The sequence below is a fragment of the Mastigoproctus giganteus genome, chromosome 14 (assembly GCF_048544385.1).
Source record: "Mastigoproctus giganteus isolate SK-2022 chromosome 14, ASM4854438v1, whole genome shotgun sequence".
Taxonomy (NCBI): Eukaryota; Metazoa; Arthropoda; class Arachnida; order Uropygi; family Thelyphonidae; genus Mastigoproctus; species Mastigoproctus giganteus.
In genome coordinates, this window is record NC_143588.1 from 83,616,222 (window position 1) to 83,632,304 (window position 16,083).

The following is a 16,083-nucleotide window of genomic DNA, read 5'->3' on the forward strand; positions in this document are numbered from 1 at the left end:
AGCTCAAAAGAAACTGTTCTGACTTTGTACATAGTGTAATGTTATAACATAGTTATGATTCCTCTATGAATGTTCTGTGTGAACATCTTCATTAATTCCATACTTTTGTAAACTTATTAAAGGTTATAATTTTATAAACAATCTTTTTATCAATGCTAATATTTCAGCAATACTTTCATTGAGTAGATAAAGAACAGAACGAGGTTTTGTTTCTCATGATCGAATGCTATTAATTTTGGGCCTCCCAAAGTCTCCTAGCCCATAGCTTCCAGTTGCTTTAATCCCGCACTGGTGGTGAAAGTCTGTAAAATTCAAGGGAAAGTATTTCGAGAAGAAATCCACAGAAGATTCAGATGTTGACAATTAAGATCAGTATCGTAATTAGAAAAAGTGAGCCCCAATACAAAGTTTAGTGTGGACCCCTGAAAATATTAAGTATTACTATACTCAGTAATTATGCCTCCAATAAATGGGCCCCTATTTGACTTTGGCTCCCGCTGTCCCAATTCCTTAGAAATTGCTCTGGAAGCTGCAGCTATACTAATACAGTACCGTTCCACCTCAATTCAATGCAGTTTCGCTTGTGCTCTGCAGCTAGCTAACAATAAACATTCTTCGTGTGAAAAATAAAAAAATATATATTGTTCGTAGACGTAGTAAATTTTACCCCAAACATAACTAAAAAACTTACATTTTTAATCGATTATTATTTATTTATTTATTTATTATTATTATTTATTTATTTTTTTTTTTTTCCTGTTTCGGGCAGTGGGCTTCTCCCTTTCTGTCGTGGGCCCCAATGCACCGCGTCGGCTGCATTGGCACAGTTGCCAGTGATTAAGATAAGATCTTGCACCAATCTGCGAATTAAATTATCACCTCTGGTATATACTCACCCCTCGTATATTAACTGCTAATTTAAAAAAAAAAAAAAAAAAAACACCCACACAAAAACCACTTTTATCCCGCTCTGTTTGGGGGCGCTAAAACATTTCTAATGATCATGATAGGTTGGTTTTCTGTGTATTCGCGCGAGCGCGAAATCTCGTTCTGTTTGTGTACTGTTAGATTATTGTTTTGGATAGAATAAGTCGATAGGGTAACTGTGGTAGTAGGTAGGGCTATTTCATACAACTGTGTACTTCTATGGGCCATTTCACACACTTATGTAATTGTAAGTAGTCATTTAATTAGGAAATTATAATTTCAAAACTTTTGATGACAAAGTCTTTCGAAAAAGATGTAATGATCATTTATTATTTGGAAGGATTAACTGGTTTTTAAATCCCAAGTGGGAAAGTATGAATCCTGTGGAAGAATTGGAATAAAGTAATTGATCCTCTTTAATTGATGTTCAAAAATCAATTAAGTGCATGGAAGTTTTTCTTATCCAGCTGGTAAATACAGTTTTCGATTGGAAGAATATATGCTCTCATTAATGTGATCTTACTGAACTGGGTACAACTTATGGTAAAGGTACCACTAAGTACTTTGGATATTAATTAATTTTAATGCAGTGCTCGGATTAAAAAATTTATTACTAACCAGAATGCTGCTGTGGTATCTTTCCATGACTATCAGGCTTGACTGAACATAATCTTTTTTTGGCAAAGGGAGGTTCCCATTAAAAAATCTCTGATAATTGTAATCAAGTCACAAATGAGATTAGGCAAGTGAAGGCAGATTACAAGAAATCTTTGGCAAAGGATGCTAAGAAAAAGAGCAAGGACTTCTTTACTTATATAAACTCTAGAAGGAAGGGGATAAATCAGATTGATCCACTTGATATCAATGGTTTGACTTGATGAACCTGCTCAGATAGTTGATAATGTGAATGAGTGCTTTGCATCTACATTTTCACATGAAGAATTATTAAGGGAGGAAAATGCTGGAAGTTTATCAAACTGACAGGGTGCCTAATGATTTTTGCAATAACGGAGAGCAAAGTGGAGGAGAACTTGTTGAAGTTAAACATAAAGGCACCTGGGGTGGATGAGGTCTATCCAGTTATATTAAAGGAGGTGGCAAAGAAATAAGCAATTACGAGAGCATCCTTGGACTCAAAGTCCCCACTGACTGGAGATGTGCAAATGTATCCCTAATTCACAAAGATGGATCGAAGGGTGACACGAGTAATTACAGACCAGTTAGTTTAACTTCTGTTCCAGGTAAAATAATGGAGTCACTGGTTAAAGATGCATTGCAGGATCATCTAGACAAGACTGCAGCAATAATTCAGACCCAGCATGGGTTTGTTAAGGGAGAGTCTTGTCTGACAAATTTGATAGGATATTATGATGTGGTTACAACGGAACTGGATGCAAAAAATAATTTTGATATCATATACTTGGATTTCAGGAAAGCTTTTGATACTATAGCATGTGGAAGACTACTGTACAAATTGGAGCAGTATAGTATTAAGAGTAAGTTGCTACAATGGATAAAAGGGTGGTTGAGTGGGAAAAGAGAGAGAAAGTGGTTATCAACGGACGCTGCTCTTCATGGACTAATGTTATTAGTGGAGTTCCCCAGGGTTCGGTGTTGGGCCTGCTGTTGTTTTGTATATTTATCAATTATAGTGATAGAGGTATATCAGGCTTAATGTCGAAGTTTGCAGATGATACAAAGGTTGGCAAGGCATTTAACATTGACAAATGCAAAGTACTGCATATGGATAAAAGTGACCCCAGAGAAACATACCAACTGTGTGGTACTACACTTAGGGTGGCAGAAAATTAAAAAGACCTGGGAGTAATTGTGCAGTCAGATATGAAGTTTTCTGAGCAATGTGTACAGGCTGCCAGTGCAGATCATAGAGTATTGTCAATGATATACAGGAATTTTACTAGCAGGGAAAAGGAGGTGATTGTCCTTTTGTATAAAGCAATGGTTAGGCCATGCTTTGAGTACTGTGTACAGGTCTGGAGGCCTCATTTTAGGAAGGATGTAGATTTGTTTGAGCACGTACAGAGAAGGACAATAAAATTGGTGAGGGGAACGAAGGGTCCTCTTAAAAGAAAGGCATAAGTTCTGCAAATTGCAGCAGCTGGAGACTAGACACCTGAGGTGATCTGATTGAGGTGTATAAGGTTCTGAATGGGTTGAGCATGCTGAATTCTGATTGGATTCCTCCACTTGCTCAGATTACTGAGCAAGCGGAAGATTCATAAATTCAAATTGAGGAAAGACAGTTGTAGAATAAATGTGCGGAAATTTGCCTTTAGCCAGCAGGTGGTTAATTGCTGGAACACACTTCCATCTGTCGTTGTGGAAGTTGATAGCTTAAATAATTGAAAGAGATACTGGACAAACTTTTAGAGGGAATGGGCGTGTGAATTTTTTTTTTTTTTTTTTTTTTCTGGCTGATGCTACATAAACTCATATGCTTGCTTTCTTGCATCACATGCGTACGTTACTATTATTTTCTGTTATAAACAAATGTGTAATAAAAAAAGTTTAAAAATCAGAAAAGTAATGATTCACAAAGCCAGTGAATTTCATTAGTGAAGGGTTGTGTGTAAAACAGTATAATGTCGAATGCTAATAAAGCAGAACTTTATGGCTTAAGGCTTTTCCATTTTCTGAGTTTTTTTTTATGGCTAAATTTTTCATTCTGCGATAACTGGTGTCTACTTTGACTATGTGTGGCTCACATCCTGACCATGCTGCTTTCATCAGGTGCTTTCTTATTCACCTAAACTTTCGTGAAAATTGTTAGCTCCCCCATGGTAAACATTGCCATAGCTATTTGTTCATTAGCCTGGAAGTGCCTGTCAACCAGTAATTCAGGTCCAGGGTGATTTTATTGGCTTAGAAGCTTAGCTGTCAAGCATTTCAAAATTTAATCTTGTTGCTGTTATTATGGCTGAGCAGATCTGAAACTTACATTAATGAATGTCACTAGTGATGAATATGCAAATTACCCAAAGACAATACTGTATACAATTTGAATTCTTCTTTTACTTTGTGTCTAAAATGAGGTGCAAAGTGAAAAATTGAAAAACTTAGTATTATGGTAAATAAGAAAACATTGTCAATGCTTTCTTATTTACTGCAATACCAACTCTCCCGAGGTGATAGTTAGTACTGTGGAGGATAAGTAAGTAATCTAAGATGAAAATTAGCAGACTACTGTATGACCATTTCTGCGAACAGAAAAAATGATGATTCATTCAGAAAATTGATTGGTCAAATGGATCCCTTGCATTCATGATAAATGCTTTAAAATTTCTTTATTTAACTTTTATTCCCATATGTGAATTGTCTTTTGCCAATAGCTATATTTAGAACATGGTACTGTATTTGATTTTTCAGCTGCTGAACATCTTATTTTCACTGTTAACAGAAATTTTGAATTTAACGACTTAAATCATGTATAATGCACCCTGCAATCGGATAATCTCTAGATTTTTGCACATTGTACACCTGGCAGTATCAGTTATTATCAATGTGTATAAGGTATACTGGTGTTCAAAGAAAGTGCATCACCCCTTAAAATTGTAATTGTCATCCAAATAACATAAGTATATGGCAATATTTCTTACCGATTGCATCAGATAAGATTGACAAGCGTAGACAATGATGTAATGTTGCATCAGTTGTTACTTTCAGCTATATGAGCACTCTGCAGTCATTCGTTGCTTGTGTCAGGATGGCGAGTTAAATGCAGTTGATGCCACGAAGTGCTATTTTTGCTTTACAGGAGAAAGGATGTTATTTCCGTCATACTGCTTATAGAGCGTCTTGTAATCAGTCGACAGTGAGTAGATTTCTTTCCAAACTCAAAATACTGGTTCTGCTGATAGAAAAAAAAGAACCGGATGCAAACTAGTCTCTATGCCAAAACAGGACCATGCTTTGAAGTGCTTATGCCTTAAAAACCGTAAAGCTTCTTTGTCTGAGCCGAAAAAAGAATGGGAAGAACATACAGGAGTGGTAGCAAGTGCAGTAACAGTGAGAAGACACCTCTTCAAAAATGGACTTGTAGTCCATCGTCCTAAGAAGAAGCCCCTCCTCACAGAAAAAATGAAAAAGGCCTGATTTATTTGGTGTAAGGAGCATGTCAAATGGACCCCCGAGCAATGGAAATCAGTTATTTTCTCAGATGAAAAGAAATTCAACCTTCATGGCTCTGATGGAAGACAAAACGATTTGCCGTAGACGTGGTGAAGAATACTATCCAGAATGTATGGTGTCTACAGTGAAATTCCCTACCAGCCAAATGATATGGGGGTGCATTTTGTATTGTGGAGTAGGTCACCTGCAGTTTATAAAAGGTTCTGTAAATGCCAATGGATACCTGGCTATATTGCAAGGCAAATTGCTGCCAACCATTACAGACCATTTCAACTTGCCAAGTAACTGCATCTTTCAAGACAATTCTGCTCCTTATCATCGGGCAAAAAGTGTAAGTAGGCACTTCTGTAGTTACTTTAGCTTCATTTCTGCATTACAGGTTCGACAGTAATGTGTTTACATTTGTTACAGGTGAACAAATGGTTGGAAGAACGTTCCATTACTACTCTTAGCTGGCCAGGAAACAGCCGAGACCTGAATCCTATAGAGAACTGTTGGCATCGTGTGGAATCTGCGTTTGCCAGAAAGAAACCAAAGACCCTTCGTGAACTTCAGGAAGCCATAATTCGCGTTTGGAACCACAAACTATCAGTTGATTATCTTCATAAATTGATCTTGTCAATTCCTTGACGGTGTGCTGCTGTCATCAGGGTCAGAGGCGGTTTAACTAAATATTAGTTTGCACTGATGAACTTTTCATTTTGTTTTCCATTTAAAATGATAACCTGCAGCAAATTGAGGGCTTCTGATAACATTTCAGCCATAATTGTCGTGTTTACCAAAACTGCTATATAAAGGTCCTATAGAGAACTGTTGGCTCATTTTGTAATATTTTGAGAGCACCTGTCAAATATTACTTGGCTTTGCCTTAACTATTAATAAATATCTTTTGTTTATATTTATATTTGTGATGCTAGTCATTAGTGTAACATACCATCGCGAAAAAGGGTTAGAAATGTGAAATTCCTAGGTGATGCACTTTCTTTGAACAACAGTGTATATTAATACAGTGCTAAAATATATTTAATACAAAAATATGTTGAGCCAAGATTCTATTTGACATTTTCACAAGGGCCTCTAATCTCTTCACAGATTTGCTTTTTGTTGATAACCTAAGGAATGTAATCCTTACAGAGTGAGCCCCCTGTATTTCAGAGTAAAAACAAGATTAAATATATTTTTTGTCAAAGGTTCATCCAACGCATGCAGCATTGGTGTTCATATATGCAAAATGACAGAATCATATGATAATCATAAAATCAATAAAATACTGCAAAGTTGACCAACTGGCACTAATATGTAATTAGAAATTATCTGCTTAATGTTTTAATTTTTTTTGAAAGTTTAATATGGAAATACATTGGGTTTAATTAAAACAAAAAAAAAACTTGCCCACCTCATTTGCCTATACCTGCTAGTAATTGCCCAATCCATTAAAGTTTTTTCAACTTCCTACTTCTGCAATGTTTATTCTAATAACTGTTTATTCTTTGACTGAAGACAAATTTTTGCACACCTATTCTGAAAGATCCTTTTTCAATTAAAAATTTTATATCTCCATTTGTTTATTGTTTGAGGACCAAAGATGCCATCAGCATTTAGGTTGTGCAACCCTTTGAAAGCTTTAAATACCTAAGTTAAGTCTTCATGCAAATATCTAGTATACAGAATAAGTTTTTCTTGGTAAGAATATTCTTTTGTGCTTAGCTTGTATTGTTGCTCTTCTCTGTACAACAGATCAGCATAGTTTCTGAAATGAAGTTTTGAACTTATATGCAGTATTCAAGATGTGGTCTAGTTGCATTATATAAAAGGATAATCACCTCTTGGTATGCATTACTTAAGTCTGGAATGTTCCTTGAATGAAGCTAATTGTTTGTGTCTACTCAACATTTATTTTCCTATAGTTTTTGAAATATTGCCAACAGTTCATACAAGAAGGTTGGATCGTCAGTAACTTATCTTTATCAGTAAAGGGTAAACTGCAGCCATTATCAATCTACTGCAGGATGGTAGCCTCCTCAATGATTTACATTGAGGGAAATGGACCATAATCTGCCATGCTGGCCCAGCGAGAGTTGGCAAAACAACTGTATTTAGCAGTCAGGGGCTTGTACCCCAGTCTACTCAAAGAGCATGTGCTACTGCACTCTCGCTCCTGACCACTCAGCTACAGAGGCCTCTTTATCAGTATTTTTAGTAAATTGCATTTTTTTGTTGTTACCAAAGTGATAAACCTTCATTTATTTTAACCCTTTTTGTAGCATTATGTTTGAAACTTTATATGCTCTACTTTGACTTATTTAGTACTTTTTTAAGGCTCTGAGAATACTGCCATACAGAGCTAAGTCAAGACTTAAAGCTTCCAGATGCAAACAAGAAATTGTTCCCCTTTCCTGCTACATGAAAAGATTCTGTTGATACTATTCATTTTGCCACTCCTAAGGGCTACTAATGACATTAAGAGTAAGAGATCAGCAGAGTTACTTAACACTGTTTCTCAACCTGTATTTATTAATTTTTTTTTTTTATTTGCATTTTCCGCAGCACACCTGAAACATACTCGCGGCACACTAATGTGCCGTGAGTATGTTTCGGGTGTGCTGTGGAAAATGCAAATAAAAAAAATTAATAAATCCAAATTTTATAATAAAAATTAATTCAAATAAAAAATTTGTTTATTTACGCTGCACCGATCCCAGCCCCTTCCAGCAGTCAATGTGATGTCGTGTTTTGATTCCTAGTACTATATCTGTTCACCTTTAATCATCTTTTGATTCCTAGTAGTAGATCTGTTCACCTTTATTCAGCCATTCTTATCATTTGAGAAACTCTCCCAGGCACCCTGCAGTTATATAAGTGCAACTTGTACGAAGCATAGTAAGAAATTTCCTTTGTGTTTTTATATCTCTAAAACGTCATATTTAGTTAATTCGTATAGAAGAGGTATTTTCAATTAACTGTATTAGTTCATTCTAGAATTAACTTTAATTTTTTTAGAAATTTTTAGTGAAATGAAATCAGAAGAGGCAAATTGATAACAACGAGCTTAGAGAAAATGACAAAAACGAACAACCATCAACATCAAAAAAGAAGAAAATCTGTTGTTGTAAATATGTGATGATTATTTGGCGATAGGATTTTCGTATACTGGTACCCAAGATTGTCCTCGACCTTTGTGTGGTATGTGGTTTAAAATTGTTGAATGAATCAATAGTGGCAAGTAAATTGCAGCATCATTTTTCTATGAAACAAGAATTTATCGTCCAAAACTATGGAGTATTTTAAAATACTTCAAGCCTCTACTAGAAAACAAGGTACAGAATTTTATAGTATATCTAAAATATCTGATATAGCTGAAGAAGCTATTTAGTAGCCAAACTGGGGGCAGAAAAAAAAAAAAAAAAAAAAAGAAAAGAGAAATCTCATCTGATTGCAGAAAGTCTGATTTTACCAGCATGTTGGGTAATCACGAAAGAAATGTCCGATTGAAATATAAAAGAAATATCCGATGATATTGAAGAACAAGTTGTTCAACTTAGAATTTTGGGCGACTGTTTGCAGGAAAGCCCAATTAATAGCATTTGTCAGGTTTATCGAAAACGACACAATTGTTAATCTTTTTTTTTTTTTTTTGTTGTAAAGACCTCGCTGAAAGAACAACCAGCCAAGATATTTTCAAAGTAATGAATAATTATTTACAAAAGTGTGGTATATTTTGTGGAAGTCGTGTGTTGCCATTTGTACCAAAGATGCTCTCATGATGACAGGAGCACTAAAAGGATTTCTAAATTTAGTAAAACGACACAATTGGCCCTGGGTGCCAAGCGATTCTCAGTGATTTCTAGAGCGTTTTTCTCGAAGCTGCAGTTTTGTTCAGTTAAAAAAAGTTTTCTTACGTTTTCATTAAATACTAGTAAACTTAGACTTACGATCTGTAACTAAGTTTCAGAAAGGCAAATCACCTTTCTTTTTTCCATTTAAACTAATATACTAACTTTTATACCGCTTGGTCACTCTAGCGGCACTGCTCCTGCCTCCCCGTGGCGGGGCCAGTAACCTGGGAGAAGAAATCCACTCTCCCGGGGCTGAAAGGAGCAAAGATGGATAACAATACGTTCCCACCTTTAGAGCCTCCTAGCTCAAAACTAGCGACAAAACACACCGATGATGACTTTTCCCAACCCAAGAGGTTGAAAACAAATCCTCAAGAGGAGATACCAGCATTCCTCATACTGCACTCTACATCAGACCAGCCTTTGAGTAAATTGTCCCCATTCCTTGTGCAAAAATGCTTAGAGGCTGTCGCAGGTTCACCAAAATCAGTAAGACGACTCCAGTCTGGAGATCTTCTGGTAGAGACCATGAAATCCCAGCATTCTGCAAAGTTATTAAATCTGACAACTTTCGGCGGACATCCAATAAAAGTCACTCCCCATGCCACCTTAAATTCCTCCAAGGGAGTAATTGCAGAATGGGACTTATTAACCGTATCAGAGGAGGAAATAGTCAAAGAGCTACGAGAACAAAGAGTCATCCAAGCCAGGAGAATCATGACTCATAAAGATGGTACTCTCATTCCAACAAGGAGCATAATCCTCACTTTTAGCTCTCCCATCTTACCAACATCTGTCAAAGCAGGCTATCTCCATTGCCGTGTCCGACCCTACATCCCAAACCCAATCAGGTGCTATAAGTGCCAAAAATATGGACACTCTCAGACTGCATGTAGAGGTGAGGCAATATGTCCTAACTGCGGATCGAAGGACCACAACCAATCCGATTGCAATGCTACCACTCTTCATTGCCCAAATTGTAAAGGTAATCACCCAGCTTTCTCCAAAATATGCGAACTATGGAAGCAAGGGAAAAAAATACAGAAATATAAAGTGGAAAACAAAGTCACTTATTCAGAGGCTAGAAGAGAAATAATCAAAATGGAGCCAAAGCGTACATATGCCACAGCTGCCAAACAGGTGCAATCAGTAAGTATCCAAACAGATGTTACAGTTCCTCCTAATCATCTATCGCGAATTGGGCACGATCCATACTCACTTCTCCCAATCAGTGTCCTTCACAACAAACAACTGAACAAGCCAGCAATACTCCAATCTCCATTCCAGCCGATGCATCAACAATGAAACCAAAAGCTACAGAAACCCCAATGGTGCATCCACGGATTTCAACGGAAATGGATATTGATCAGCAGAAAAATTCAGATGATGGAATTTTAGAACTCCACGCAACTGATGAGATGGACACGACACGTCCTTTCTTTCCTAAGAAAGACAAAGTAAAAATAGAGAGGTATAAACAAGCTACAACCAAAAAACTGTCAGAAGCAAAAACAACTAACGATCGCATAATGGAAAGAATTCTTCAGTGGAATTGTAGAGGCTTTCGTAATGTATAAGATGACTTGCATGATCTCGTAACCCGCTATGAACCAGCATGTATATCCCCACAAGAAACCTATTTAAATCCACAAGTGTGTCCTACCATTAAGAATTATACCATGTTCAGAAGAGATAGGAGTATCGACTCGCCGGCCCATGGAGACATGGCGGTTCTTGTTAGAAATAATATTCCATCTAAACCTGTTGCTCTTCAGACTCCTTTTGAGGTAGTGGCAATGCGCACAGAAATCGGCATGACTATTACAGTAGCATCTATATATATTCCCCCAAATTCCTCAATCTCCTCAGAAAATCTAGAAAATCTAATAGACCAGCTACCACCTCCTTTCTATTTGCTCGGAGACTTCAATGCTCATCATTCGCTGTGGGGATCTCCAACAATCGACAAAAGAGGTAAACAAATAGAAAATCTTCTCGATGTGTGCCAACTTACCCTTTTGAATACTGGACAGCCTACTTATATACATTTTTTTACAGGATCCATGAGTGAAATAGACCTTTCAATCTGCTCCCCCTCCATATGTACTAATATGGAGTGGTCTGTTCTTGAAAATCCACTAAATAGTGATCATCTACCAATTCTCTGCAAGCTGCAAACACGGGTAAACTCCCCTTTGCCGGGTCGCTCCAAATGGAAATTTCGTAGGGCACACTGGAATGAATATGCCTCAAATGTTCAGTTAGATGATGAAATAATTCAACTTCAACCCATAGATTATGTCACACAACATATAACTAATCAAATATTACAAGCTGCCAACTCTACAATACCAAAGGCCTTGCCTGGGAAACGCAAACACAATAATTACTGGTGGAATCCGCATTGTGCATACGCTAAACAGGAAAAAAATAGGGCTTGGAATTTGTTCCGCAAATTCCCCACAACCAGTAACCTAATTAGTTTTAAAAGGATGAAAGCTAAGTTCCGCCAAATAAGAAGGAAAGCAAAAAGAGAAGCATGGATTAGCTTTTCCTCTAGTATAAACAAGGACACAGATATAAGACTCATCTGGAAGAAAATACAAACAATTGATGGCAAATATGTCCAGTCCCCGGCTTCAATATTAAACTGGAAAGGAAAGGAGTTGTCCTCTCCGGCAGAAATTGCAAATGCCTTAGCCGAATCATTTGCCAGTATATCAGGCGTATCCACCTACAACCCAATCTTTCAGAAAATTAAAAAATCATCAGAGCAGCATAAGATCAATTTCTCCACTAGAGTTTCACACCCGTACAACCAGCCATTTACATTAACAGAACTTTTAGGGGCGCTCAATAAAACTTCCAGTAGTGCTGCTGGTCCAGATGGGATCTACTACCTCATGATAAGCCAACTAAACAACAGAACAAAAAGGGCATTGTTAAAATATTACAATCGAATATTTCTAGAAAATACTTACCCAAACTCCTGGCGTCACTCAATTATACTAGCCTTTCCAAAGCCAGGAAAGGATCGCAGCTTTCCACATAATTACAGGCCGATTTCACTGACCAGCTGCTTAGGCAGAGTCTTGGAAAAAATGGTTCACAGGCGGCTAGCGTGGTTCCTGGAAACTAACAACTTGCAAAATAACAATCAGTACGGGTTTCGAAAGAACCGGTCCACGTTAGATGTAATGATAAAAGCAGAAGCAAACATCCGAAATGCCTTCATAAGGGGACAACATCTGGTCATGATCAATCTTGATATTGAGAAAGCCTTCGATAACACCTGGCGATACGGTGTACTTCAAGATCTTCATTCTTTTGGCTTGAGAGGTCATTTACCCCACTTTATACAAAACTTCCTATGCCACAGAACATTTCAGGTTAGATACATGAACAATTTATCTAAATCATTTGAACAAGAGGAGGGTGTTCCTCAGGGGTCCATTCTTAGTCCGACGTTATTTTCAATAAGAATTACAAACATGACACAGGATGTACCTAATACAATAGAATCATATATGTTCGCTGATGACCTTGTTGTTTCTTGTCAATTCCAAACCATGAACACTATTGAAAGACAACTCCAAATTTCCATCGCTAAAATTGAATCATGGGCATTGCGCAATGGCTATTCCCTATCAGAAAAGAAATCTAGTGCAATTCATTTTTGTAAAAAACGCAAACTTTACCCTGATTCCTGTCACTAACAATTTCCGTCTGTTGGGGTTATATTTAGATAACAAACTTAATTTTGCTTCCCATATTGCTTTCCTTCGAACTACATGTCTTAAAAAACTGAACATCCTGAGAGCAGTCTCTGCTAAGTCCTGGGGTGCTGACAGAAGCTCTCTCCTTCATCTGTATAGAGCTTTAATAAGATCACGATTAGATTATGGATCACCTGTCTATTACTCCGCTAGGAAAAGTTCACTATTACGTCTGAACACCATACAGCATAGTGCTCTTAGGATAGCTGTGGGAGCCTTCAGAACATCTCCGGTCCACAGCCTGTATATTGAGGCAAATGAACCCCCTTTGCATCTCAGGAGAAAATCCTTATTGTGTAATTATGCAGCAAAAATTAACAGCATGCCATTCCACCCTAGCTGGCAGTACCTGTTTGATCCTCAATATGCTGAATTATATCACAATAAGCCTAATGAAAACCGCCCCGCAGGGATTCGACTGCAAGAACTCACGATCAGTTGGGATCTTAAATTTCACAACATATTCCAAGACCTTGCTACTCCTGAAACTCCCTGGACTGAATTCTCACCTCTCTGCGACAATTTCTTTTCAAGATGGGGAAAATCCTCTCTGGCAAATATAAACTATCAACAGCTCCATAAAACTCATTTGTTGGAAAACTCAGATAAAGTACCTATCTATACTGATGGCTCCAAAACAGATGCAGCAGTTGGTGCTGCAGCAGTTTCTTCTGCCTTCTCAGTTGCTGTGTCTCTTCCTACGGAATGCACTATCTATACTGCAGAATTATTTGCAACTAAACTAGCTCTAGATAGATATACACAGTCTGATATACACAGACTCCTTAAGCGCAATCACTGCCATTCAAACTACCATGTCGCCCTCACATCCGATTCTTAAAGAGATACGGTCCAAGTTATTTTACTGTCAAAAAGCCAACCAGAAGGTTACCTTCTGCTGGATACCTAGTCATGCAGGCATTCCAGGTAATGAACAAGCAGACGCCACCGCTAAACACCCTGACTCAAGCACTTCCAGGCAACAAACAGTGCCCTACACCGACTACAAATCCATCATTGAAACATCATGTAGGAAGCAATGGTCTGACCTCTGGAAAGCTCAAATAAATAATAAACTGCTGCAGATAAAAAAAAGAGCCAAAATTGTGGACATCTAGTATCAGGAAAAGCAGGCGACAAGAAGTAATTCTAGCAAGGCTCCGCATTGGACATTCACATCCAACTCATCTGTATTTGCTTATGGGAGAGAACCCTCCTCAGTGTTTGTTGTGCCAGTCGCAGTTGACAATATATCATATTCTCATTGAATGTCCCCAACTTTCAACTACCAGAAAATCAACCTTTGCATCCCTATCCCATTCGAAGGCACCGATTACCTTATTGCAGATTCTTGGCAATGATGCAAATTTGGAGGAACTGTTTACTTATTTGAAACAAATAAATCTCTATAATAGCCTATGATCACAATAACATGAGAAATTTGTGATAAGCAAATATCGAACAGGCACAATATGGCCCAAGAGGCCCTTCTGCCAGAAAACCCAAATACAACAACAACAACGACACAATTCAAATATTATTACAACGTACTGTTTTAGACACAGACGTTCTAGTAGCAAAGACAGTCTTACCCGATTTAAAACTTGATCAAGCTGTTAAAATGGTCAATTATATCAAAACTAGACCATAAAAAATACATATTTTTGGAAAATTAAGCGAGGAACTGGAGTCTGATCATTTCTCTTTAATGATGCATACTGAGGTTAGATGGCCATCAAAAGGAAATGTACTTATGCGGCATGGAGGAGTTGCGTGAGGAAATGCTCATATTTTTTTCACTGGATATATGATGATTATTTCAAATCAGAATTTTGTGATTATTTAAGTGATGAAATTTGATGCTATAAATTAGCTTTTCTAGCAAATTTATTTGCACAGCTTAATAAATTAAATATCAGTATACAAGGCCAATGTGAAAATTTACTCACTTCTGCTGAGTGGTTCGCCTTTAAAGAAAAGTTGAGTACAGCCCCCCCCCCCCCCCCCCCCGATTAACATGAGGGTTGCATTCTGCGGAACTCTACGTAAGTCAGAATTTCCCCCATGCTTGTGCAGCACTTGCAGCTGTGCTCGCTGAATTGATTGAATCAAAAAAGAAATGTTTGATGAACATGTAAATAGAATTATTTATTATATTTATTCAATTTTTTATCTTATGCGCTGGAAAAATTATAAAAGTGTGGAATTTAAAAAATTTCATGTATAAATTTCAATATACTCCCTCCTGTCGTGTCTGGGCATGATAAGAGCCTTAATTCGGCCAGTCAGTTTGTCCCAGGAGAGGTTATGCAAGGCTCATGGGGTAGAATTTTTTTTTTTAGCATGGTCCGTGCTTGTTAACAGGAGAGACTACTTCTACAGGGATGGGGTACACTTAAATAAAAAGGGTGCAAGAATATTTGCTGATGCCATCTAGGCAGTGTTAAGTGGGTCGCAAAAATGCTAGTTATTATTATTACAATATCCCACATATCACTGATAATTGGTACTGAAACTATTCCATGTTATGTGAAACCATGCTGATTGAAGCATAATTATAATGCGTTTTAATTGAATGAGTACCAGAGAAACAGTCTATAACCAAATTATAATAAATCTATAAACAATTTGCGGTTGATAGCCAATTAAAAGGATTTGAAATTAAAAATATTACAAAACAAAAATTAATGAAAGGTAACATGAACATGATTAGAGATGAGAAAAAAAGCTTTGTTTATTTAGGTATTTCAATAATAAATTCCATGAAGTTTAATGGAATAAATTCCATTCGTTTATTCTTTTTCTCGGTGTACAAGTCTTTGTTAGCATCACAACCCACCTTGTAAAATTTGCCGTATCTTGATGCTATGTTCAACATCCGGATCTCCATTCATAATCGCCTCGCAGGTTATGTCAACCTCCGAAAAACTTTCTCCAATTCTTCTGTTGAAAATTCATTTGATGCCACTTCAGAATTGTTTTCCTCTTCTTCATCTGCAGTTTGCTCATCAATTTCAAGGAGAGTTGCTGTTTGTTTGTTTGTTTGTTTGTTATTTGGTTTTTAGGAGCATTATCAACTAAGGCCATATTGCTCCATAGGAGAGTTGCATCATCTAAGTCATTTGCATGTGAGTCGATGCAGTCACATATATTGGCAGTGTCAAAAAGTTTCAAATCCCAAGTCTTTTTCGATCTTCACAATGTCTTTGGCAATTGTCTGAATTTGTGATTCAAAACTAGTGAAATAATTTGCCAAATGGGGCAAAACATGCTGCCAAGTGGAAAGCATGTTGTTGGCAGTGATTTCTAACTAAGATTGCAAATATATTTTTGATCGGATTTAAAGGGATAAAAAAATTGTGAATGAAAAGCTATCATGTCCTCCTGTCAGGATG

The 16,083-nt window shown here is 37.1% G+C and overlaps 1 protein-coding gene across 1 annotated transcript in view; it reads left to right on the forward strand.

The window, feature by feature from the left end:
* Positions 1-1,073: 1,073 nt before the first annotated feature.
* The window catches only part of LOC150075304 (lymphocyte-specific helicase-like), a 156,571-nt gene continuing 141,561 nt past the window's right edge, over positions 1,074-16,083 (forward strand). The window contains exon 1 of the mRNA XM_090388439.1: positions 1,074-1,174. The gene's annotated coding sequence lies outside the window, so the exon portion shown is untranslated. The remainder of the gene's footprint in view (positions 1,175-16,083) is intronic.